The 24,918-nt window shown below is 41.2% G+C and overlaps 1 protein-coding gene across 2 annotated transcripts in view; it reads left to right on the forward strand.

The window, feature by feature from the left end:
- The window catches only part of NUDT3 (nudix hydrolase 3), a 124,787-nt gene that overhangs the window by 40,821 nt on the left and 59,048 nt on the right, over positions 1–24,918 (forward strand). The window lies entirely within an intron of this gene.

The raw sequence follows: 24,918 nt of genomic DNA on the forward strand, positions 1-24,918 counted from the left end.
AAGAAACCACCAAACTGTCTTCCAAAGTGGCCGCACAGTTTGCATTCCCACCAGCATTGAATGAGGATTCCAGTTTTTGCTTGCCATTCTCACCAGCCTTTGGTGTTTTCAGTGTTCTGGATTTTGGCTCTTCTAATAGGTGGGTCATGATATCTCATTTTTTTTTTTTTTTTTTTAAATTTGCAGTTTCCTAATGACAGATGAGGTTGAGCATCTTTCATATGTTTTATTTGTTATCTGTGTATCTTCTTTGGTGAGATGGCTGTTCAGGTCTTTTTCTTATTTTGAGTTTTTTGTATATTTTGCATAGGTTCTTCATCAAATACATCTTTTGCAGATGTTATCTCCCAGTCTGTGCCTTGTCTTGACACCCAATACTTTTTTACTTATTTTCTGGGAGAAAGAGTGTGCTTAGTTGAGTTTTTCTTGGGGGGCGGGGGTGGGAGTGAGTTTACTATTTCCCACTCTTACTGGTCAGGTGTTCTGCCTTCCTTCAGAAGTTAGGTAATTACTAGGACATTCTTAAAACTAGTTTGCCACCTCATCCCACTTTAAAAAATGGAAAATAGCAAATGTTAATGAGGATGTGGAGAAATTGGATACCTGTATATTGTTGATGGGAATGTAAAATAGTTCAGTCACTATAGAAACAGTTTGGTGGTTCTTGAAAGCTGAACAAAATTATGTTTGACCCTGCAATTCCACTGCTAGTATACACCCAAAACAACTGAAAACGGGTTCTCAAATATTTGTACACAGATGTTCAACACTATTCACGATAGCCAAAGGTAGAAACAACCAAATGTCCATCAGTGAGTGGATAATTCAGGAGTAGCATATGCATACAATGGACTGTTACTAACCACAGAAAGGAATGAAGTACTGATAACATTGAGGGTGAACCTCAGAATCATGCTAAGTAAATGAAGCCAGACCTCTGATCACATATTGTGTGATTCCATATATATGAAATATGGAAAATAGGCAAATCCATAGATGCAGAAAGCAGATTGATGGTTAACAGAAGCTGAAGGTGGGGTGAAGAGTAAACTTAATGCTTCAGTTCAGTTCAGTCACTCAGTTATGTCTGACTCTTTGCAACCCCATGGACTGCAGTACGCCAGGCTTCCCTGTCCATCACCAACTCCTGGAGCTTGCTCAAACTCATGTCCATTGAGTTGGTGATGTTAATGTTTATGTTGTTAATGCTTATGAGGTTTTATTTTGGGGTGACAATGTTTTGGAGCTAGAGGTCATGGTTTCACAACATTGTAAATGTACTAAATGCCACCTAATTGTTCACTTTAAAATGGTTAATTTTGTTACGTGTACTTCAGTTTTTTAAAAACTAGTTTTAAGACTGTAGTACTTTTTTAAAGTTTTCTCTTAAAAATTTTCCTTTTAGAGTTGTCTGTTTTAAATAGCAAATGAATTATAATTCATTATGATTTCATGAATAAAAAGACTTTGTTTTCTACATACTTCATTGGGTGGGTGTTGGGAGGCCATTTCATTCTTCAAATGTTTTGGAGTCTAACTGAGAGACAAATTTAGGATCAGATTGTTAAAGTAAAAGTTTCAGAGGCACTGTAGAAATGTGGCCAAATTAGTTGTTCAGGAATGATGATTTTCCAAAGTTGGGCAGAGTAATTTTTGACTTGGCCTTGTTTTGATGGTTGAAAAAAGGAATGTCAAGATTAATTTATAATTTTGATTTTCTTTGTGTTTAAGAGAATTCTTTAGATTTAAGAGAACTTTCATTAAAAATATATGGAACAGAGACCTCCCTGGTGGTCCAGCAGTTAAGACTCTGAGCTTCTACTGCAGGGGGCATGGGTTCAATCCCTGGTTGGGGAACTGAGATCCTGAATGTGACCAAAAAAATAATTTTTTTAAATTAAAAAATATGTAAAACAGATCAGTTAAAAATTAAGAAAAATCTCTGACCTCATCTTTGGGGAGGAGAGAGGCTGGAGAGTGAGTTCAGTCACCAACAGCCGGTGATTTACTCTATCATGCCTATGTAATGAAGCCTCCATAAACACCCCAAAAGAGAGGATTCGGAAAACTTCCAGACTGATGTGGAAGCTTGTGCCCTTTTCCCATAGCTTACCGTATGCTGTCTCTTTCATCTGGTTGTCCCTGACTTACATCCTTTTATAATAAATCAATAGTCTAGTAAGTAAAAAAAAAAAAAAAAAAAAGATCTCTGGAAGAGATGTTCCAAGAATGGGCAGTTGGCTGCTAAATCCAGCTCTTTTATGGGTTAGCTTAAAAAAAAAAAAAAAGAGAGAAGATGGTAGGAGTAATGGCTTTTTAATGACCGATAAAAGAATACATACAAGTTCATACAGAAATAGATTTTTCCTGACATTACATTTTAAGATGCATTCATAGAGCAAATTATCATATGTAGGAAATTTGAGTGTATAATGACAATGCCTTTAAATGTGGTTTGTAGAAGATTCAGAGTTGTTCTTTATTTGGTCATTTTATAATGTTTAAGGAGCTCTTAAGTTAAATTTATTTTTGAATAGGTAGTATATTTACATGGTTCAAAATTCAAAAGGCGTAAGTGGGATGCAATGAAACTCATCCTTCTATACTTATCCCCCCAGGTACTCAGTTTCTTTCCTCATAAGACAACCTGTGTTATCAGTTCTTTTGACTCTTACAGTAGATGTTTGATTATGTAAGATTTATTTATACTCATTTTGTATAGATTTGGAGTAATTAAAACATTTTGGGTCTGTAATGAACCCCTTCTCTCCACATTTACTTCTGTTTATTCTGACTTTTAGAGCATTGGATTGTCTTCAAGTAAAGGACTCTTAGCTGAGAATTCTCAGTCTTAATGAAGTTGTTGCCTTGTTTTCCTCTGTGATTTCTAGTGATAACTTCCTGATATTCCTAAATAGAGTAAATAAAGTGTAAGTTGTAGTAAAATGAAAACTTAACAGTTAAATTTAGTTCAGTTAGGAACATAAAACTTTGTGAAATACAGTACGTGAAATTATGTAAAACTATTTTTCCTTTTAAAAATTATCTTTCCATCCTAACTCTTGTATAGTTAAATGTTTGTTTTGTTCCTGGTGCACCGTGTATATCTGGCCCATTTTTTTGTTCTCATTTTTGTAAGAATGATTAGTTAGAATTCACACATATGTGTCACAATTGTAAAAGAACAGTTGTTGTGACCTGCCTGCCCCTGCTTATTGCTCTTCTGGACCCGCTGTAAGGCATGTCTTTCCTGTCCATCTGTTCATGTCTCTATCTGGGCAGTATAGTTTAGTTGGGCAAGATATGGCAATGAAATGAATCATCATGGTTTACAATAATTAGTGTAAAGTAAAAATGTCATTTTTGTTTTTAAAAATAATTTCTTCTTAGTCCTGTAATTGTGTTTATGTGTGGAATTAATATTATTTTACTAGTAACCAACTGGTAAAAATTTGACTTTTTTTAAAATAATAAGCAATAAACATGCATGCTCACTCAGTCATGTCTGACTCTTGTGTGACCACATGGGCTATAGCCCGCCAGGCTCCTCTGTCCATGGGATTCTCCAGGCAAGAATACTGGAGTGGATTGCCATTCCCTTCTCCAGAGAATCTTCTTGACCTACGGATTGAACCTGCATCTCCTGCATCTCCTGCATCTGTAGGTGGATTCTTTACCACTGAGCCACTTAGGAAGCCCTAGCAATAGGATAGAGTTATATCAATAACAGGAAAGAATAACCTTTAGAAATGGGCAGGATCTGTGCAAAGAAAATAAAAGTGTTATTGAGAGGATTTGAATAAATATTCTTAAGTAGAAAGGTTCAATACCATAAGATGTAAATTCTTGGTGAGTTAATCTATAAATTTAACTTGATTTTTGTAGAAATTACAAGCAGTTTTCTTTAAACCACAAGAGCAATTTCTAAAGTTCAAATGGATAAGGAAACATAGAGTAATAGCCAGTAAAATTCTGAAAAAGAAAAGTGAAGGTTGAGAGTGGTGATGTCTAGTCCATTTAAACCATACTGCAAAGTTAAATAGCATGCTAGGACTTCCCTGATGGTCTGTGATGGCTAAGACTGAGCTCCCAGCACAGGGGGACCCATGTCAGGGAAAGTGAAAGTTGCTCAGTCATGTCTGACTCTTTGTGACCCCGTGGACTGTAGCCTCCAGGCTCCTCTTTCCATGGAATTCTCCAGGCAAGAATACCACAGTAGGTTGCTATGCCCTTTTTCAGAGGATCTTCCCAACCCAGGGATCAAACCCAGGTCTCTCCTGCATTGCAGGTCAGGGAACTGGATCCTATATGCTGAAAGTATAAGATCCCACATGCTGCAGTGAAGATTGAAGAGCATATGTGCCCCAACTAAGACCTGGTGCAGCCAAATTAAAAAAAAAAAAAAAAAAAAAAAAAAAAAAAATATATATATATATATATATATATATATATATATATAAAACTGTTGAACTAGATCATGAGTAGACAATTCAGCACAACAGAATGCATGTAGGAACAACCAGTCATCTAGAAAAATATAAAATTGGATTCTTCACTATCAGGATAATTTCCATTATAGATAGGAAGTATATACATTTAAAAGACCACAAATTGCTAGAAGAAAGCATGAGATAATTTCATTGCAGTCTTAGACTGGGCTGCTGCTGCTGCTAAGTCACTTCAGTCGTGTCCGACTTTGTGCCACCCCATAGACGGCAGCCCACCAGGCTCCCCTGTCCCTGGGATTCTCCAGGCAAGAACACTGGAGTGGTTTGCCATTTCCTTCTCCAATGCATGAAAGTGAAAAGTGAAAGTGAAGTCGCTCTGTCCTGTCCGACTTTTAGTGACCCCATGGACTGCAGCCTTCCAGGCTTCTCCATCCATGGGATTTTCCAGGCAAGAGTACTGGAGTGGGGTGCCATTGCATTAATTATGCTATCTAATTCAAGTCATAAAAGGAACGATTTGAAGGAACTATGTATGTGGAAAGCTACACCTTATTCATGGAGCAGAAGACATTATAGTTCTCCCCAGATTAATCTATTAGATTGTATGTTCCACAGAAGCAGGGTCTTTGTTTTGCTCATTGCTCTACCCACAGTGCCTCAGTGATTGGCACGGAGTAGGTACTAAGTGAATATTCATTGAATGAAAGTGTATGAATGTATGAATTCTACCTGTGTATTCACATATGGAAAATGGTTCGTGTATAGGGCTATTTATTGTAGCATTTAAAAAATAATTTTATTTATTTATGACTGTGCTGGGTATTCATTGCTGCACTGGCTTTTCTTTAGTTGTGGCAAGTAGGGGTTATGTGGTGCACGGGCCTCTCATTGCGGTGGCTTCTCTTGTTGAGGATCACTGGTTCTAGGGCGCATGGGCTTCCATAGTTTGGGCTTCAGGCTCTAGAACACAGGCTCAATAGTTCTGGTGCACGGGCTTAGTTACTCTGCAGCATGTGGGATAGTCCCAGATCAGGATCCAAGACCTGTATCTTTTGCATTGGCAGGTGAATACTTTACCACTGAGCCCACCAGGGAAGCTCTGTAGCATTGTTTTAACAGCAGAAACTAGAAATGCCCAAAATGTCTATCAAGAGAGCTTGTTAAATAAATTATGGTACATTTGTATAGTATAAAATTCTCCAGTGGCTCCTGTGGGATACCATTTACATGAAGGACCAGAACAAACAAAACTATCTGTGATAGTATAATTCACAGTAGTGACTGTCTTTGAGTCAGGGATATAGACAGGAAAGATGCACATGGAACTTGCTGGGGATATGGAAACATGCATCTTAGTAGGTGTGTGGGTTCAAGTATAAGTCAGAGTCATCATACTGTACCCTGATGATCTTTACATTCCAGTGTACATGCATTTTATGTCTTAAAACAAAACACACAGTGTTAATAATCAAAATGACAGAAGTAAATGAATTTGACGGTCTTATCAATTTAGTGGCATCATTTTACAGAGAATAAATCTTTCATGTGACTTAAAAACAGTAGTTTGATCGACCATATCTAGTGGGATCTGTCCTTAGGCTAAGAAGAACTACGGAGAAATCTTAAATTGTACTTAGTAGTTTTATGGTTAATAGTACTGTTAATTTGAAACTATTATAGGACAACTCAAATAGATAATTATCTTATTATTTTCAGCATAAAACACAAAAGCATAAAATACAAGAAGTTAAAAAGCCTGTGCTAAGTCACTTCAGTCATGTCCGACTCTTTGTGACCCCATGAACTGGGGCCTACCAGGCTCCTCTCTCTGTGGGATTTCCCAGACAAGGATACTGAAGTGGGTTGCTAGTTCCTCCTCCAGGGGATCTTCCTGACCCAGAGATTAAACCCATGTCTCTTAGGTCATTGGCACGTGGGTTCTTTACTACCAGCACCACCTGGGAAGCCCTTTAAAAAGCTTCAGATAGATCAGATCAGTCGCTCAGTCGTGTCTGACTCTTTGTGACCCCATGAATCGAAGCACGCCAGGCCTCCCTGTCCATCACCAACTCTCAGTGTTCACTGAGACTCACGTCCATCGAGTCAGTGATGCCATCCAGCCATTTCATCCTCTGTCGTCCCCTTCTCCTCTTGCCCCCAATCCCTCCCAGCATCAGAGTCTTTTCCAATGAGTCAACTCTTCGCATGAGGTGGCCAAAGTACTGGAGTTTCAGCTTTAGCATCATTCCTTCCAAAGAAATCCCAGGGCTGATCTCCTTCAGAATGGACTGGTTGGATCTCCTTGCAGTCCAAGGGACTCAAGAGTCTTCTCCAACACCACAGTTCAAAAGCATCAATTCTTCGGCGCTCAGCCTTCTTCACAGTCCAACTCTCACATCCATACATGACCACAGGAAAATCCATAGCCTTGACTAGACGAACCTTTGTTGGCAAAGTAATGTCTCTGCTTTTGAATATGCTATCTAAGTTGGTCATAACTTTCCTTCCAAAGAGTAAGTGTCTTTTAATTTCATGGCTGCAGTCACCATCTGCAGTGATTTTGGAGCCCCCAAAAATATAGTCTGCCACTGTTTCCACTGTTTCCCCATCTATTTCCCATGAAGTGATGGGACCAGATGCCATGATCTTCATTTTCTGAATGTTGAGCTTTAAGCCAACTTTTTCACTCTCCACTTTCACTTTCATCAAGAGGCTTTTGAGTTCCTCTTCACTTTCTGCCATAAGGGTGGTGTCATCTGCATATCTGAGGTTATTGAGATTTCTCCCAGCAATCTTGATTCCAGCTTGTGTTTCTTCCAGTCCAGTGTTTTTCATGATGTACTCTGCATAGAAGTTAAATAAACAGGGTGACAATATACAGCCTTGATGAACTCCTTTTCCTATTTGGAACCAGCCTGTTGTTCCATGTCCAGTTCTAACTGTTGCTTCGTGACCTGCATACAGATTTCTCAAGAGGCAGGTCAGGTGATCTGGTATTCCCATCTCTTTCAGAATTTTCCACAGTTTATTGTGATCCACACAGTCAAAGGTTTTGGCATAGTCAGTGAAGCAGAAATAGATGTTTTTCTGGAACTCTCTTGCTTTTTCCATGATCCAGAGGATGTTGGCAATTTGATCTCTGGTTCCTCTTCCTTTTCTAAAAGAAGCTTGAACATCAGGAAGTTCACGGTTCACATATTGCTGAAGCCTGGCTTGGAGAATTTTGAGCATTACTTTACTAGCGTGTGAGATGAGTGCAATTGTGCGGTAGTTTGAGCATTCTTTGGCATTGCCTTTCTTTGGGATTGGAATGAAAACTGACCTTTTCCAGTCCTGTGGCCACTGCTGAGTTTTCCAAATTTGCTGGCATATTGAGTGCAGCACTTTCACAGCATCATCTCTCAGGATTTGAAATAGCTCAACTGGAATTCCATCACCTCCACTAGCTTTGTTCGTAGTGATGCTTTCTAAGGCCCACTTGACTTCACATTCCAGGATGTCTGGCTCTAGGTCAGTGATCACACCATCGTGATTATCTGGGTCGTGAAGATCTTTTTTGTACAGTTCTTCTGTGTATTCTTGCCATCTCTTTTTAATATCTTCTGCTTCTGTTAGGTCCATACCATTTCTGTCCTTTATCAAGCCCATCTTTGCATGAAATGTTCCTTTGGTATCTCTAATTTTCTTGAAGAGATCCCTAGTCTTTCCCATTCTGTTGTTTTCCTCTATTTCTTTGCATTGATCGCTGAAGAAGGCTTTCTTATCTCTTTTTGCTATTCTTTGGAACTCTGCATTCAGATGTTTATATCTTTCCTTTTCTCCTTTGCTTTTGGCTTCTCTTCTTTTCACAGCTATTTGTAAGGCCTCCCCAGACAGCCATTTTGCTTTTTTGCATTTCTTTTCCATGGGGATGGTCTTGATCCCTGTCTCCTGTACAATGTCACGAACCTCATTCCATAGTTCATCAGGCACTCTATCTATCAGATCTAGGCTCTTAAATCTATTTCTCACTTCCACGGTATAATCTTAAGGGATTTGATTTAGGTCATACCTGAATGGTCTAGTGGTTTTCCCTACTTTCTTCAATTTAAGTCTGAATTTGGCAATAAGGAGTTCACGGTCTGAGCCACAGTCAGCTCCCGGTCTTGTTTTTGTTGACTGTATAGAGCTTCTCCATCTTTGGCTGCAAAGAATATAATCAGTCTGATTTTGGTGTTGACCATCTGGTGATGTCCATGTATAGAGTCTTTCTTGTGTTCTTGGAAGAGGGTGTTTGTTATGACCAGTGCATTTTCTTGGCAAAACTCTATTAGTCTTTGCCCTGCTTCATTCCATATTCCAAGGCCAAATTTGCCTGTTACTCCAGGTGTTTCTTGACTTCCTACTTTTGCATTCCAGTCCCCTATAATGAAAAGGACATCTTTTTTGGGTGTTAGTTCTAAAAGGTCTTGTAGGTCTTCATAGAACCGTTCAACTTCAGCTTCTTCAGTGTTACTGGTTGGGGCATAGACTTTGATTACTGTGATATTGAATGGTGTGCCTTGGAAACGAGCAGAGATCATTTTGTTGTTTTTGAGATTGCATCCAAGTACTGCATTTCGGACTCTTTTGTTGATCATAATGGCTACTCCATTTCTTCTGAGGGATTCCTGCCCACAGCAGTAGATATAATGGTCATCTGAGTTAAATTCACCCATTCCAGTTCATTTCAGTTCGCTGATTCCTAGAATGTCGACATTCACTCTTGCCATCTCTTGTTTGACCACTTCCAATTTGCCTTGATTCATGGACCTGACATTCCAGGTTCCTATGCAATATTGCTCTTTACAGCATCGGACCTTGCTTCTATCACCAGTCACATCCACAGCTGGGTATTCTTTTTGCTTTGGCTCCATGCCTTCATTCTTTCTGGAGTTACTTCTCCACTGATCTCCAGTAGCATATTGGGTACCTACCGACCTGGGGAGTTCCTCTTTCAGTATCCTATCATTTTGCCTTTTCATACTGTTCATGGGGTTCTCAAGGCAAGAATACTGAAGTGGTTTGCCATTCTCTTCTCCAGTGGACCACATTCTGTCAGATCTCTCCACCATGACCTGCCCATCTTGGGTTGCCCCACGGGCATGGCTTAGTTTCATTGAGTTAGACAAGGCTGTGGTCCTAGTGTGATTAGATTGACTAGTTTAATGTGAGTATGGTTTCAGTGTGTTTGCCCACTGATGCCCTCTTGCAACACCTACCGTCTTACTTGGGTTTCTCTTACCTTGGGCATGGGGTATCTCTTCACCGCTGCTCCAGCAAAGTGCAGCCATTGCTGCTTACCTTGGATGAGGGGTATCTCCTCACCGCCCCCCTTCCTGACCTTCAATGTGGGATAGCTCCTCTAGGCCCTCCTGTGCCCCGCAGCCACCGGTCCTTGGACGTGGGGTTGCTCCTCTCAGCTGCCTCCCCTGACCTTGGACGCTGGGTATCTCCTCTCGGCTGCCCCCCCTGACCTCGGATGTGGGGTAGCTCCTCTCGGCCACCACCCTTCAGGAATGGGGTCCTCCCGGCTTCTGCCCCTGACCTCGGACGTGGGGTGGCTCCTCTTGGCCGCGCCGGTCGCAGCCGCCTGCGCTTAGCACGCCGGTCGCAAAGCTTAGTAGGCTTTAATTTTGAGGGGCTTCAAAACTTATTTTTTTGGACTCCAAAATCATTGCAGATGTTGACTGCAGCCGTAAAATTAAAAGAGGCTTGCACCTTGGAAGAAAAGCTATGACCAACCTAGACAGCATATTAAAAAGCAGAGACATTACTTTGCCAACAAAGGTCCATCTAGTCAAAGCTATGGTTTTTCTAGTAGTCATGTATGGTTGTGAGAGCTGGACTATAAAGAAAGCTGAGCACCAAAGAGTTGATGCTTTTGAACTGTGGTGCTGGAGAAGACTCTTGAGGGTCCCTTGGACTGCAAGGAGATCCAACCAGTTCATCCTAAAGGAGATCAATCCTGAATATACACTGGAAGGACTGATACTGAAGCTGAAATTCCAATACTTTGGCCACCTGATGTGAAGAACTGACTCATTGGAAAAGACCCTGATGCTGGGAAAGATTGAAGGCAGGAGGAGAAGGGGATGACAGAGGATGAGATGGTTGGATGGCATCACCAACTTGATGGACTTGAGTTTGGGTAAGCTTCAGGAGTTGGTGATGGACAGGGAAGCATGGTATGTTGCAGTCCATGGGGTCCCAAAGAGTTGGACATGTCTGAGCAACTGAACTGAGGCTTTAAATATGAAATGGAAATATTCATATGACCCATAATTTATTTTTCTTTTCAATTATTATTCTTTTTTTTTTCTAATAATACAAATTTCCTGTCTGTTATTGAAAAACCTGAGGAACAATTGCCGGGGTCCAGCCCCGGTGGATCCAGGGAATTCGAAGCGGGGACGGCGTTGGCGAAAATCAGGAAACAACTGCTTAATTAAACGTTTATTAAGGATATAAAGAGTGGTGAAATAAGGATAGCTCAGCGAAGAAATTCAGTGAAGAAAAGAGGCTGAATAAAATTCCAAAGCAGGGAATTTACGTCACCTACGAAGGCCGCAGGCGTCCTTCCATTCTCCCGAAGGAGAGGAGACACTAAGGCCTCCCCAGTCAGATCTTAGAAGCCCAGGCAAAATTAGTAGACTTGACGAGCTTCCCTGCCTCAGAGGAAAAGTTCAGCTAGAAGGTGAAAGAAAGAACGACATGGGGAGACCAAAGTTCGGTGAACAAAAGGGCGTACTTTATTTTCCAAAGTAGTTTTATACCTTAAGTTGTGCATAGAGGATAATGGGGGAGGGGGTAGAGTCATGCAAGGACAGCAGTTCCTGATCCTAATCGAAGCCAGGCTTTCAAACTTATCATATGCAAAAGTTTAGGTGAATTACATCATCTTCTGGCCAGGAGGCCTGTTAACATTTTAAGAAACTTATTTTTCTCTAAAGGTGATTATTCTAAAGTCAGGCCCACCCTCCAAAAAGCATTGGATAAGGTTGCATTCCTATAGGGCAAAGGTATGGTGGGCTCAATCAAGAAAAAAATTAACTCAAGGGTCCAAGGTTACAAACATTGAGGCTACTACTTACATTTCTATACACCTGTTATATCAATCAATACACTGCCAAGGACACAGTAGGTAAGGGATATGGAGACTTAGCAGCAAACATTGGCCCAACAAGTGAAAAACCCTTCACCAATACAATTTCTAATCAATCTTTTAACTACTCAAAGGAATCTGTGTTTAGACGGTTTAGAACATCTCCTGCCTCTCACAGTTGGGAGGCTCTGAACAATCACATGTTGCCGGAAAAAACTTAATCAGGCAGGCTAGAGGACTTCCAAAGGAGTTTGTAGGTTGAAACACTGTCACACCCAGGAATTATTAACTGGAGCTCTCTCTTTTTTCAGAGAGCGGTAGTGGGGGACAGCCCCCCGTAAAGTCAGAGGTGTAGGTGAAAGCACAAAGCAGAAAGTAGGCAGACTCTGGTTTTGGGGGTAGATGCTGGAAAATTTCCAGGGAGACTCCTGAGGCTTGATCCCGCCTTTGCGTATGCCAAGCCTCCTTCCTCATGACCTTTGCCGGGGCGGAGCTCGCTCCCCGCAAACAATGACAATGCAGTGGCAGCCATCACTCAAATTGAGGTCTCTAAATATCATTTCCCACTAAAAGGAACCAAGGCTTCTTAGAGAAATAGCTGAATTCAAATCTGGAACAAGAAACACTTAACACGAGCCTGAGATATCTTGCAATGACAAAAAGCAAGAAAACTAAGATTAAAGATTTATATCAAAAAGATATGAGATAAAATTTGTAAAAATTACTGGTAGAATCTTGGTGGTGGGCACATGAGTGGTTACCGTATAATTCTTTGAACTGAGTTGTATGTTTAAAAACTTGTATAATGAAGTACTAAATGCTATTTTGCCCCTCCTACCGTCTTGTTGGGGCTTCTCCTTTGCCCTTGGATGCTGAGTATCTTTTTTTGGTGGGATCCAACATTCTCCTGTCGATGGTTATTCAGCAGCTAGTTGCGGATCTTGGTGTTCTCACAGGGGAAGATGGGTGCCTGTCCTACTCTGCCATCTTACATGTAAGGCCACTGTAGGGAGGGAACACAGCCCCACCCATCAGCAGAAAATTAGGTTAAAGATTTACTGAGCATGGCCTTGCCCACCAGAGCAGACCAAGACCCAGTTTTAGTCATAGCCAGTCTTTCCCACAAGGAAGCTTCCACAAGCCTCTTATCCTCATCCATCAGAGGGCAGACAGAATGAAAGCCACAATCACAGAAAACTAACCAATAGATCACATAGATCACAGCTTTGTCTGACTCAGTGAAACTATGAGCCATGCCGTGTAGGGCCACCCAAGATGGACCAGTTATGGTAGAGAGTTGGACAAAATGTGGTCCACCTGAGAAGGGAATGGCAAACCACTTCAGCATTCTTGCCTTAAGAACCCTATGAACAGTATGAAAAGGCAAGTGAATATGACACTGAAAGATAAACTCCCCAGGTCAGTAGGTGCTCAATATGCTACTGGAGAAGAGCAGAGCAGTACCTCCAGAAGAAATGAAGAGGCTGAGTCAAAGTAAAAACAATGCCCAGTTGTAGATGTGTCTGGTGGTGAAAGTAAAGTCTGATGTTGTGAAGAACAGTATTGCATAGGAACCTGCAGTGTTAGGTCCATGAATCAAGATAAATGTGGAAGTGGCCAAACAGGAGATGGAAAGAGTGAACATCAGCATTTTAGGAATCAGTGAACTAAAATGGATTGGAATGGGTGACTTTAACTCAGATGACCATTATATCTACCACTGTGGGCAAGAATTCCTTAGAAGAAATGGATTAGACCTCATAGTCAACAAAAGGGTCCAAAATGCAGTACTTGGGTATAATCTCAAAAACAACAGAATGATCTCTGTTCGTTTCCAAGGCAAACCATTCAGTATCTCAAGTCATCCAAGTCTGTGCCCCAACCACTAATGCCAAAGAAGCTGAAGTTGAATGATTCTGTGAAGACCTGCAAGACCTTCTAGAACTAACACCCAAAAAAGATGTCCTCTTCATTATAGGGGGCTGGAATGCAAACGTAGAAAGTCAAGAGCTACCTGGAGTAACAGGCAAATTTGGCCTTGGGGTACAAAACGAAGCAGGTCAAAGGCTAACCGATTTTGCCAAGAGAATGCACTGGTCATAGCAAACACCTTCTTCCAACAACACAAGAGAAGTACACGTGGACATCACCAGGTGGTCAGCACTGAAATCAGATTGATTATATTCTTTGCAGCCAAATATGGAGAAGCTCTATACAGTCAGCAAAAACAAGACCGGGAGCTGACTGTGGCTCAGACCGTGAACCCCTTATTGCCAAATTCAGACTTAAATTGAGGAAAGTAGGGAAAACCACTAGACCATTCAGGTATGACCTAAATCAAATCCCCCTGCCCTTTTTTTTAAATCAAATCATTTATGATCATACATTGGAAATGAGAAATAGATATGAGGATTTAGATCTGATAGAGTGCCTGAAGAACTATGGATGGAGTTTTGTGGCATTTTACAGGAGGCAGTGTAAGACCATCCCCAAGAAAAAAAATGCAGAAAGGCAAAATGGGTGTCTGAGGAGGCCTTATAAATATCTATGAAAAGAAGAGAAGCAAAGGAGAAAAGGAAAGATATACCCATCTGAATGCAGAGTTCCAAAGAATAGCAAAGAGAGATAAGAAAGCCTTCCTAAGTGAATAATGCAAAGAAATAGAGGAAAACAACAGAATGGGAAAGGCTAGAGATCTTTTCAAGAAAATCAGAGCTACAAAGGGAACATTTCGTGCTAAGATGAGCACAATAAAGGACAGAAACGGTATTGACCCAACAGAAGCAGAAGATATTAAGAAGAGGTGGCAAGAATACATAGAACTATACAAAAAAGATCTTCATGACCCAGATAACCATGATGGTGTGATTACTCACCTAGAGCCAGACATCTTGGAGTGCTAAGTGAAGTGGGCCTTAGGAAGCATCACTATGAACAAAGCTAGTAGAGCTGTAATTTCAGCTGAACCATTTCAGCTCCTAAAAGATGATGCTGTGAAAGTGCTACACTCAATATGCCAGCAAATCTGGAAAACTGAGCAGTGACTACAGGACTGGAAAAGGTCAGTTTTCATTCCAATCCCAAAGAAGGACAATGCTGAAGAATGCTCAGACTGCTGCACAATTGCACTCATCTCACACGCTAGTAAAGTAACGCTCTAAATTCTCCAAGCCAGGCTTCAACAGTATGTGAATCAAGGACTTCCAGATGTTCAAGCTGGATTTAGAAAAGTCAGAGGAACCACAGATCAAACTGCCAACATCCATTGGATCATAGAAAAAGCAAGAGAGTTCCAGAAAAACACCTGCTTCATGGATGCTAAAGCCTTTGACTGTGTGGATCACAAGAAACTGTGGAACATTTTTAAAGAGATGGGAATACCAGACCACCTGACCTGTCTCCTGAGAAACCTGTATGCAGGTCAAGAAACAACAGTTAGAACCAGACATGGAACAACAGACTGGTTCCAAATTGGGAAAGGAGTACATCAAGGCTGTATATTGTCACCCTGCTTATTTAACTTATATGCAGAGTACATCATGCAAAATGCTGGGCTGGATGAAAGCACAAGCTGAAATAAAGATTGCAGGGAGAAATATCAATAATAACCTCAGATACGCAGATGACACCACCCTTATGGCAGAAAGTGAAGAGGAACTAAAGAGCCTCTTGATGAAGGTGAAAGAGGAAAGTGAAAAAGTTGGCTTAAAGCTCAACATTCAGAACGCTAAGATCATGGCATCTGGTCCCATCACTTCATGACAAATAGATGGGGGGAAAATGGAAACAGTGGTAGACTTTATTTTCTTGGGCTCCAAAATCACTGCATATGGTGACTGCAGCCATGAAATTAAAAGACACTTGCTCCTTGGAAGAAAATCTGTGACAAACCTAGACAGTATATTCAAAAGCAGAGACATTACTTTGCTGACAAAGGTCCCTCTAATCAAAGCTATGGCTTTTCCAGGGGTCATGTATGGAAGTGAGAGTTGGACTATAAAGAAGGCTGAATGCCGAAGAATTGATGCTTTTGTACTGTGGTGTTGGAGAAGACTCTCAAGGAGATCAAACCAGTCCATCCTAAAGGAAATCAGTCCTGAATATTCATTGGAAGGACTGATGATGAAGCGCCAATACTTTGGCCACCTGCTGCAAAGAGCCGACTCATTAGAAAAGACCTGCCTCATTAGAAAAGACCCTGATGCTGGGAAAGATTGAAGGCGGGAGGAGAAGGGGACAGCAGAAGATGAAATGGTTGGATGGCATCACTGACTCAATGACATGAGTTTGAGCAAACTCTGGGAGATGGTGAAGGACAGGGAAGCCTGGCATGCTGCAGTCTATTGGGTTGCAAAGAATGGGACATGACTGAGCAACTTAACAACAACAGTGATGAAGTAGTGGAGATAAAAGGGGACAGGCACCACTCTGGAGTAGCTCTTGCTGGTTAAAGATGAGAGCTGGCAGTTGATTGAAACACATGAATTGAAAAAAGTCTTTGAAAAAATTGGGAGAAGGCAATGGCACCCTACTCCAGTACTGTTGCCCAGAAAATCCCATGGGCGGAAGAGCCTGGTAGGCTGCAGTGCATGGGATCGCTAAGAGTCAGACATGACTGAGCGACTTCACTTTCACTTTCCACTTTCATGCATTGGAGAAGGAAATGGCAACCCACTCCAGTGTTCTTGCCTGGAGAATCCCATGGATGGAGAAGCCTGGTAGGCTGCAGTCCATGGGGTCACACAGAGTCGGACACGATTGAAGCGACTTAGCAGTAGCAGCAGCAGTTGATTGAAACACATGAATTGAAAAAAGTCTAGTTAATGATGCAACAACAGTGATTGGGATTTTTTGGGGACAGCATCTTGTCATTCTGAAAATTAGTAAATGAGAAAAAAATCAAGCATTTACTTTTTCTTTCCTATATTTACCTGTAATCAAGCAGTTGATAAAGTATCTTATTTGTAGAATTTCAGCTAATCAATATATACAGAAGGGGCAATACAGTTAGAAAATTGCCACTTGCATTCCCTTAAGAGATGATAGATACAGATGACTGCCATTAATAGATGCTAACACCATTAAATGAAAGGCTGGTGGTGAACTCTGTGATGGACAAATTATGTGACAACACTTTTAAAACCACAGTTTCATCCTCTCATCACTAAAAGTAATGTCACATCTTCTGTAACTCACAATAAAGGAAGTATTTAGCACTTCAGCAAAGTTTGCTTGCCAAAGCACCTAATCTAAAACTGACCAAGCTTCAAGATCTAATGACCTGGGGCAGGACATACGGGGTCTAGAGCATCAGATTGAAGGTTACCACAAGGGATGGCACTGGCAAGTGTTGAAATGTGGGGAATAGTACAGAATGAATGACCTGTTTACTTCAGCAAGTAAATGGCTTGAGAACAAAGGGCCAGGAGAGGGGAATGCTTTAGTTCAGTTCAGTTCAGTCCAGTCACTCAGTTGTGTCCGACTTGTTGCGACCCCATGAACCGCAGCACCCCAGGCCTCCCTGTCCATCACCAACTGCCGGAGTCTACCAAACCCATGTCCATTGAGTCTGTGATGCCATCCAACCATCTCATCCTCTGTTGTCCCCTTCTGCTCCTGCCTTCAATCTTTCCCAGCATCAGGGTCTTTTCCAATGAGTCAGTTCTTCACATCAGGTGGCCAAAATATTGGAATTTCAGCTTCAGCATCAGTCCTTTTAATGACTATTCAAGACTGATTTCCTTTAGGATGGAGTGGTTGGATCTCCTTGCAGTCCAAGGGACTCTCAAGAGTCTTCTCCAACACCACAGTTCAAAAGCATCAGTTCTTCGGCACTCAGCTTTCTTATAGTCCAACTCTCACATCCATACATGACCACGGGAAAAACCATAGCCTTGACTAGACGGACCTTTGTTGGCAAAGTAATGTCTCTGCTTTTTAATATGCTGTCTAGGTTGGTCATACCTTTCCTTCCAAGGAGTAAGCGTCTTTTAATTTTATGGCTGGACTGCTTTAGACTAGGCTTAAGTCATATCAACCAAATGCAGTGTATGAACCTAGTTTGGGTCTTCATTTAAATAAGCCAGTTGTAAAATAGTATTTTTGAAGCAATTGGAAATAGTTGAATATGGCCTGTTCATTAGATGATTATAATAAATTGTTAATTTTGCTGGGTATAATAGTGATGTTGTGGTATATTTTTTTAAAGCCCTACATCCTCCATACTTGGTATTTACCATCGTGACCTGGAAACTCTCCTAGCCTTTCCATCAGTTCTCAAGCTTTTTTTTTTTTTTTAATCTCAGAATCCTTTTACACTCTTAAACATTACTGAAGATCCCCCCAAAAGCTTTTGTTTGTGTAAATTTTATCATCAGTATTTATTATATTGCTTCCCAGGTGGCGGCTCAGGGTGAAGAATCCACCTGCCAATGCAGGAGACGTGGATTCCGTCCCTGGGTCAGGAAGATCCCTTGGAGAAGGAAATGGAAACCCACTTCATTATTCTTGCCTGGAAAGTCCCATGGACAGAGTAGCCTTATGGGCCACAGTCCATGGGGTTGCAAAAAGTCGGTCATGATTGAGTGACTAAGCACACAAACAGTGAATACTTGGAGGTTCATTGTATTTTTTCTCTACTTCTGTGTATGTTTGGAATTTTCTAAAATCATTTTTTAAAAATACCACATGGTCATTAAAAAAAGGAGGCTCTTTGGTATGTAGTGATGAAATGATCTCCATGGTTTATGTGAAAAAAGGTGGAACTGTGGTGATGAGTTACTATTTGTGTTAATAAAGAGGGAAGAAAATATTCAAGAAAGTTTCATTAAGAAGCAATTAGGAGACAGGGGTAGGAGAGAAGGCTGGAGATGAAAGAGAGGACTTGCTTTTCAACTGTCCGTTCTCTTGTACTTTTTTTTTAGCTTGTGCAATGTGTATCACTGAAAAAAAATGGAATTGAAAACTACAATTTTAGACACACAACTGTGTACATTTAGAATAATAGAATGTTAATGCTGGAAGGGGTTTAGGAATTAACTGGACTACCTCATTTTAAAACTGAGAAAGATGAAGTATAGGTTTTTTCCCCCAGTTGTGTGGCTGATGGGGATAAGGCATACCTGTGATCCATGTCTCCTTACTGTCCTCCTCTAAAAAGTAGACAGCATATAACTGTGTTTTAAACTTCGACTGTTTATATTAGGTGGAAATTTGATTAATATGTTGGTGCCACTTTGGGGACATAGTACCTGCTTTCTTACACTGTTCATATGGTCCTGAGACCGTGTGTGGGAAAATCATATAGTTTATGGATGCCAGGGATGCTGTTCCTGGGGCTTTATTTATTTTTCATGAACTCAAGAAACTCAAGCATTCTAAATATTTCATTCACTCCATTTGGCTGTCAGAAATTTCCTTGGGAATAATGCTTGGCATTCTTCTTGTCCAATTATAAAAGTCTGAAATGCTTGTCCTGAAATATTCAAGCTATACACAAGGTTTTAATGTGAAATGCCTCCTCCTCCTTAGTGTCGCCAAGTACAGAGGCAGCCATTGTTTCTCGGGTGAATGCTTTGAAATCAATGTTTAAGTTGAGGTTTTAGAAGTTCCCATAGTATAGAGAGAGTGTAGGTAGCTTTACTTTTCCTGTAATATCTCAGACTGTTTCTCCCTTTCCTACCTGCTTCTCTTCCTGTATTTCTCTCGAAAAATGAGTATCGATTTCCACCTACTGACCTCAGTTAGAAGTCATAGCTTCTGCATCCCTTTCACAACACCCTAATTTCTGGTTAGCTACCAGTTGTCATAGCTGTCTCCTAAATATGACTTGTATCAGTCTCTTCTCCCGGGACCTTGGTTACGTCCAGCTCCCTGATCCTCTCTAACTGAACTTATCCCACCCACCGCCCAGCATTCATTCAGCTTCCAGATTCAAGCTTCTGAAACACAAGTGCAATTGCTGTATCCCTTCTCAAAAACCAAGGCGGATTCCCAGTTGCATTCAGTTATCGTAACTCCTTGATGCGCTTCCTGTATGAACTTTTTATACTAGTCTCAGTTAATTTATCAGCTTCCTCTGTTGCCCTCTTCCTCCTTCCCATCTTGCACCCTTCACCATATTAAACTGCTTGAATTTCTTAGCATTCTCTGGCTATAATATATTGTTTCCTGCATGTGTGGCTGTGTGATTACAGTGCCCTTTGCTTGGAACCTCCTCCTTTCTGGGCTCAGTAAATTTCTCTTCTAGGTTCAGCTTGAATGTTCCCTCTTGAGAAGTATTCTGGGATCCTCTCAGAATCTTCTTTCCCTCATAATAGTCCTTACTAACATGATGCTGTGGCTGCTTGGGTCCTTTGTTAGATCAACGGTTGGCAAACTTTTTGCAGAAAGGACTAGATAGTAAATATTTTTGGCTTTGTGGGTCATGTGATTCCTGTGAGGACTACTCAGTCATCTGGCGGTCAGAGGCAGGCATATACACTGGTTGAATCCTGGCTCAGTGCTCATCTGTCATCTGGCGGTCAGAGGCAGGCATATACACTGGTTGAATCCTGGCTCAGTGCTCACCCTTTCTGTACCCTCACCACATCACCAAATCATCTAAAGCTTGGTTTCCTCATCACGATAATGGTAAAAATTACGTAATGCCTGACTTGTGTGATGGTTTGAAAATTAGGGATAGTATATTAAAAGTAGAACGTAAAATGGCAGCACCTAGCACAAATGGGCACTGAATAAATACTACCTGCTGCTGTTTTTATTTATTCCCCCTACTGTTAGTCTCCCTTCGCCTCCCGCAGCTTTTTCAATATTTCTAAGAGTTATGGGGAGGAGTTAAGGTTTACAGGAACAACTCAATCATTCCGGTAGGTTATGTTCATACAGTGTGATCCAGCAACTTTAAGTCTTCTTTATATAACCTGCAAATACAGCCAAGTTAACTGCGTTTCTTTAGTCATCTTTTTCAAAATTAAAAAGTCATTACCAGGTAATATACAGTGCAGTGTGTTAACATATGGACATTCATTTGGAAACAGGGCAAGACACTCAATCACTTAGAACTCTAGCAGTATACTCCATACCTGGGATGCATACTAAGGAGTGATATCTGTTCTTAAAATACCTTGTTCCTATCAAAGTAAAAATTGCAGAATATCTTTTCATAGCACAGTCCTTGTACTTGGCAGGGGATTTCCTCTTTTGTTAAATAAGCAACCTGGTTAGCTAGAAAATGAAGGAATTTTGTAAACTGACTGTTTTCATTTATTCTTTCTTTTTAGCAGTATTTTGAGCTGTGCAGGAAAAAAATGAGCTTAAGGGTAAATGACTTTAAAGCTCAAGGAATTGAAACTACTAGTGCTTGGCCTTGTGGTAATTTGTTGACTTAATTTGAACAAGTTATTTCACCTCATACTCGGCTTTACTCATCTTTTAAACATTTTATAGGGTCCTTATGTCCAAGAACTTGTGTAGCTGTTCTTTAAAACATTCTGTAAAAAATAGTAAATTTATCTGGAATCCAAGTGCAGATAACATTCACTATTCAGTTCAGTCGCTCAGTCGTGTCCGACTCTGCAACCCCATGAACTGCAGCATGCCAGGCCTTCCTGTCCATCACCAACTCATGGAGTTCACCCAAATGCATGTCCATTGAGTCAGTGATGCCGTCCAACCATCTCATCCTCTGTCATCCCCTTCTCCTCCTGCCCTCAATCTTTCCCATCATCAGGGTCTTTTCAAATGAGTCAGCTCTTCACATCAGGTGGCCAAAGTATTGGAGTTTCAGCTTCAGCATCAGTCCTTCCAGTGTATATTCAGGATTGATCTCCTTTAGGATGAACTGGTTGGATCTCCTTGCAGTCCAAGGGACTCTCAAGAGTCTTCTCCAGCACCACAGTTCAAAAGCATCAATTCTTTGGCTCTCAGCTTTCCTTATAGTCCAGCTCTCACAACCATACATGACTACTGGAAAAACCATAGCCTTGACTAGACGGACCTTTGTTGGCAAAGTAATGTCTCTGCTTTTCATTATGCTGTTTAGGTTGGTCATAACTTTCCTTCCAAGGAGCAAGCGTCTTTTAATTTCATGGCTGCAGTCACCATCTGCAGTGATTTTGGAGCCCAGAAAAATAAAGTCAGCCACTGTTTCCACTGTTTCGCCATCTATTTGCCATGAAGTGATGGAACCGGATGCCATGATCTTCGTTTTCTGAATGTTGAGCTTTAAGCCAACCTTTTCACTTTCCTCTTTCACCTTCATCAAGAGGCTCTTTAGTTCTTCTTCACTTTCTGCCGTAAGGGTGGTGTCATCTGCATATCTGAAGTTATTGATATTTCTCCCAGCAATCTTGATTCCAGCCTGTGCTTCCTTCAGTCCAGCATTTCTCATGATGTATATTCACTATTATGTTGATCTTATCTTTATGAAGGGACACATAATAATTAGAATGGGCTTGACTGTAAAAGCAGTTGGCAGGGCATGTCACGGATTTGATAGGGTGCAGCCCTTGTGCCATCTGGGTGATCAGCAGAGCTGTCTGGTGGTAATGACATTGTTGAGGGGCTGTCAAATGCCAGGGGCATCACGTCATTGGAAATTATGTTAAGTGCATTATTGCCTGTAGTTTTCTGGAAATTCGTAATACATCTAAAATATATAGCTTGCCAGTCAGGATTTTCCATGTTGTATATTATCACTGTAGATAATTAATTTTTTTTTAAGAAAATTATTTCCAGTGAATTCCCTGGCAGTCCAGTAATGGTTAGGATTCCGCTTTCACGGAGCGTATGGAGTGCTTTTTCCATTGTTGAAGACCCGGGTTTTATTCCTGGTTGGGGAACTAAGATCCCACAAGCCATGCAGTGTGGCAAAAAAAAAAGTTTGCAGAACTTTAACATGGAATAGGATTTAGAAAAGGCAGAGGAACCAGAGATCAAACTGCCAACATCCACTGTATCATCGAAAAAACATGCGAGTTCCAGAAAAAATCTACTTCTGCTTTATTGATTATGCCAAAGCCTTTGACTGTGTGGATCACAACAAACTGGAAAATTCTTAAAGAGATGGGAATACCAGACCACCTTACCTGCATCCTAAGAAATCTGTATGCAAGTCAAAAAGCAACAGTTAGAACTGGACATGGAACAACAGACTGGTTCCAAATTGGGAAAGGAGTACATCAAGGCTGTATATTGTCACCCTGCTTATTTAACTTACATGCAGAGTACATTATGCAGAATGCCAGGCTGGATGAAGCACAAGCTGGAATCAAGATTGCAGGGAGAAATATCAATAACCTCAGATACACAGATGACGTCACCCTTATGGCAGAAAGAGAAGAAGAACTAAAGAGGCTCTTGATGAAAGTGAAAGAGAAGAGTGAAAAAGTTAACTTAAAACTCAACATTCAGAAAAGTAAGATCATGGCGTCTGGTCCCATCACTTCATGGCAAATAGATGGGGAAACAATGGAAATAGAGACTTTATGTTTTGGGCTCCAAAATCGCTGCAGATGTTGACTGCAGCCATGAAATTAAAAGACGCTTGCTCCTCGGAAGAAAAATTATGACCAACCTAGACCGCATATTAAAAAGCAGAGACGTTACTTTGCTGACAAAGGTCTGTCTAGTCAGGGCTATGGTTTTTCCAATAGTCATGTGTGAATGTGAGAGTTGGACTATAAAGAAAGCTGAGAGCGGAAGAATTGCTTTTGAACTGTAGTGTTAGAGAAGACTCTTGAGAGTCCCTTGGACTGCAGGGAGATCCAACCAGTTCATCCTAAAGGAAATCAGTCCTGAATATACATTGGAAGGACTGATGCTGAAGCTGAAACTCCAGTACTTTGGCCACCTGATGTGAAGAGCTGACTCATTTGAAAAGACCCTGATGCTGGGAAAGATTGAAGGTGGGAGGAGAAGGGGGTGACAGGATGAGATGGTTGGATGGCATCACCAACTTGATGGACATGAGTTTGAGTAAGCTCTGAGAGTTAGTGATGGACAGGGAAGCCTGGTGTGCTGCAGTCCATGGGGTCGCAAAGAGTTGGACACAACTGAGCAGCTGAACTGAACTGAACCTAGCACAAATCTACCCCTACTATGCTATTGGCTGTGGGAATGGAAACTTAGCAGAGACCAAAGGGAGAGGACGATAAAGGGAGGGAATATGGATAGCTTCTCCACCTGGAGCTGCCTGGTATTAGTCTCTTTCTGGATGGAAAAGACTGAGAAGGTTGTTTCTCACATCTCTCTTTCCCTCTCTTTTAGCTCCAGTCCAACATTTATATGATTTATCTTCTCAAATTATCCATTAGATGTCTCATTGAACCCTCAAATTCATGTTCAGAGGACAGTTTCCTTGTGGTTCCCTCCTCCACCCACCGTTTCACATTCTCTGGGAGGGCAGCTCCCCCATTGACCTGGCCCACATCCTGTCAGTCACTGGCCCTGTGGACTCTTCCTTCTGTATTTCTGGAAATGTGTCACTTCCTTCCAACTCCCACTTTGATCCTCCTTCTTTCTCAGCCTGAATTAACTGCAGAAGTGAATTCTCTTACCAGATTTGCCCATATCCAGTCCAAGTCAGAGTGATCTTTCTAAAACACAAATTGGGTTATGTCATTTCCTTATTCTAATGGCCTCAGTACTTACTCATTGCCTTCAGGTTTCCATCCAAACTCTTTATAATTAGACCCCTGCCTTTTTGTTCAACCTCTCTAACCTCATCTATATGCTCTCTGCGTTCCTTTTTTAAAAGCAGTTGTTTGTTCCCTTAGTTACTGGTCCATTCTTTCATTTGCTCATCAAACATTTTTTGGCCACCTGTATATATGGGTCAGGGGCTGTACGTAAGGATTGGGTGTGAGGCAATCAACTGCACCGGTCCTTAGACCTTTCACTGACCTTTCATACCATTAATCAGGATAGAATAGATTATGTTGCCTATCAGCCATGGGCTTTCAAAGGCTCTGCTCCACACAGGAACTCTCTTCTGTTCAAGGGGCTCAGGCTTGTATCTACACCAACTGGAACTCACCATGTTCTTGGACACTGTGACAGAGGAGGAGGGAGACTGCGTTGGCTTCTCCCTGTCTCAGCCCAAAAGTGACACGTCTCTTCTGCTCATATTTCATTATGCAAAACTAGTCAAATGGTCCCACCTAACAGCAAAAGGAGGCTGGATACTGTAGGCAAGAGCATGAAATATTTACTGAGCATTATGGTGTGTAGTCACTGAAATATAATCAGTCACCTGACTTCTTGTTGACCTTTGAATTTCTCAAGAGCTGGGGCTGTATCTGCCTTGCTTTGTATCCTAAGCACAGGGCCATATGGTAGGCTTCTGGT

This window comes from Bubalus bubalis, chromosome 2 (assembly GCF_019923935.1).
Source record: "Bubalus bubalis isolate 160015118507 breed Murrah chromosome 2, NDDB_SH_1, whole genome shotgun sequence".
Lineage (NCBI taxonomy): Eukaryota > Metazoa > Chordata > Mammalia > Artiodactyla > Bovidae > Bubalus > Bubalus bubalis.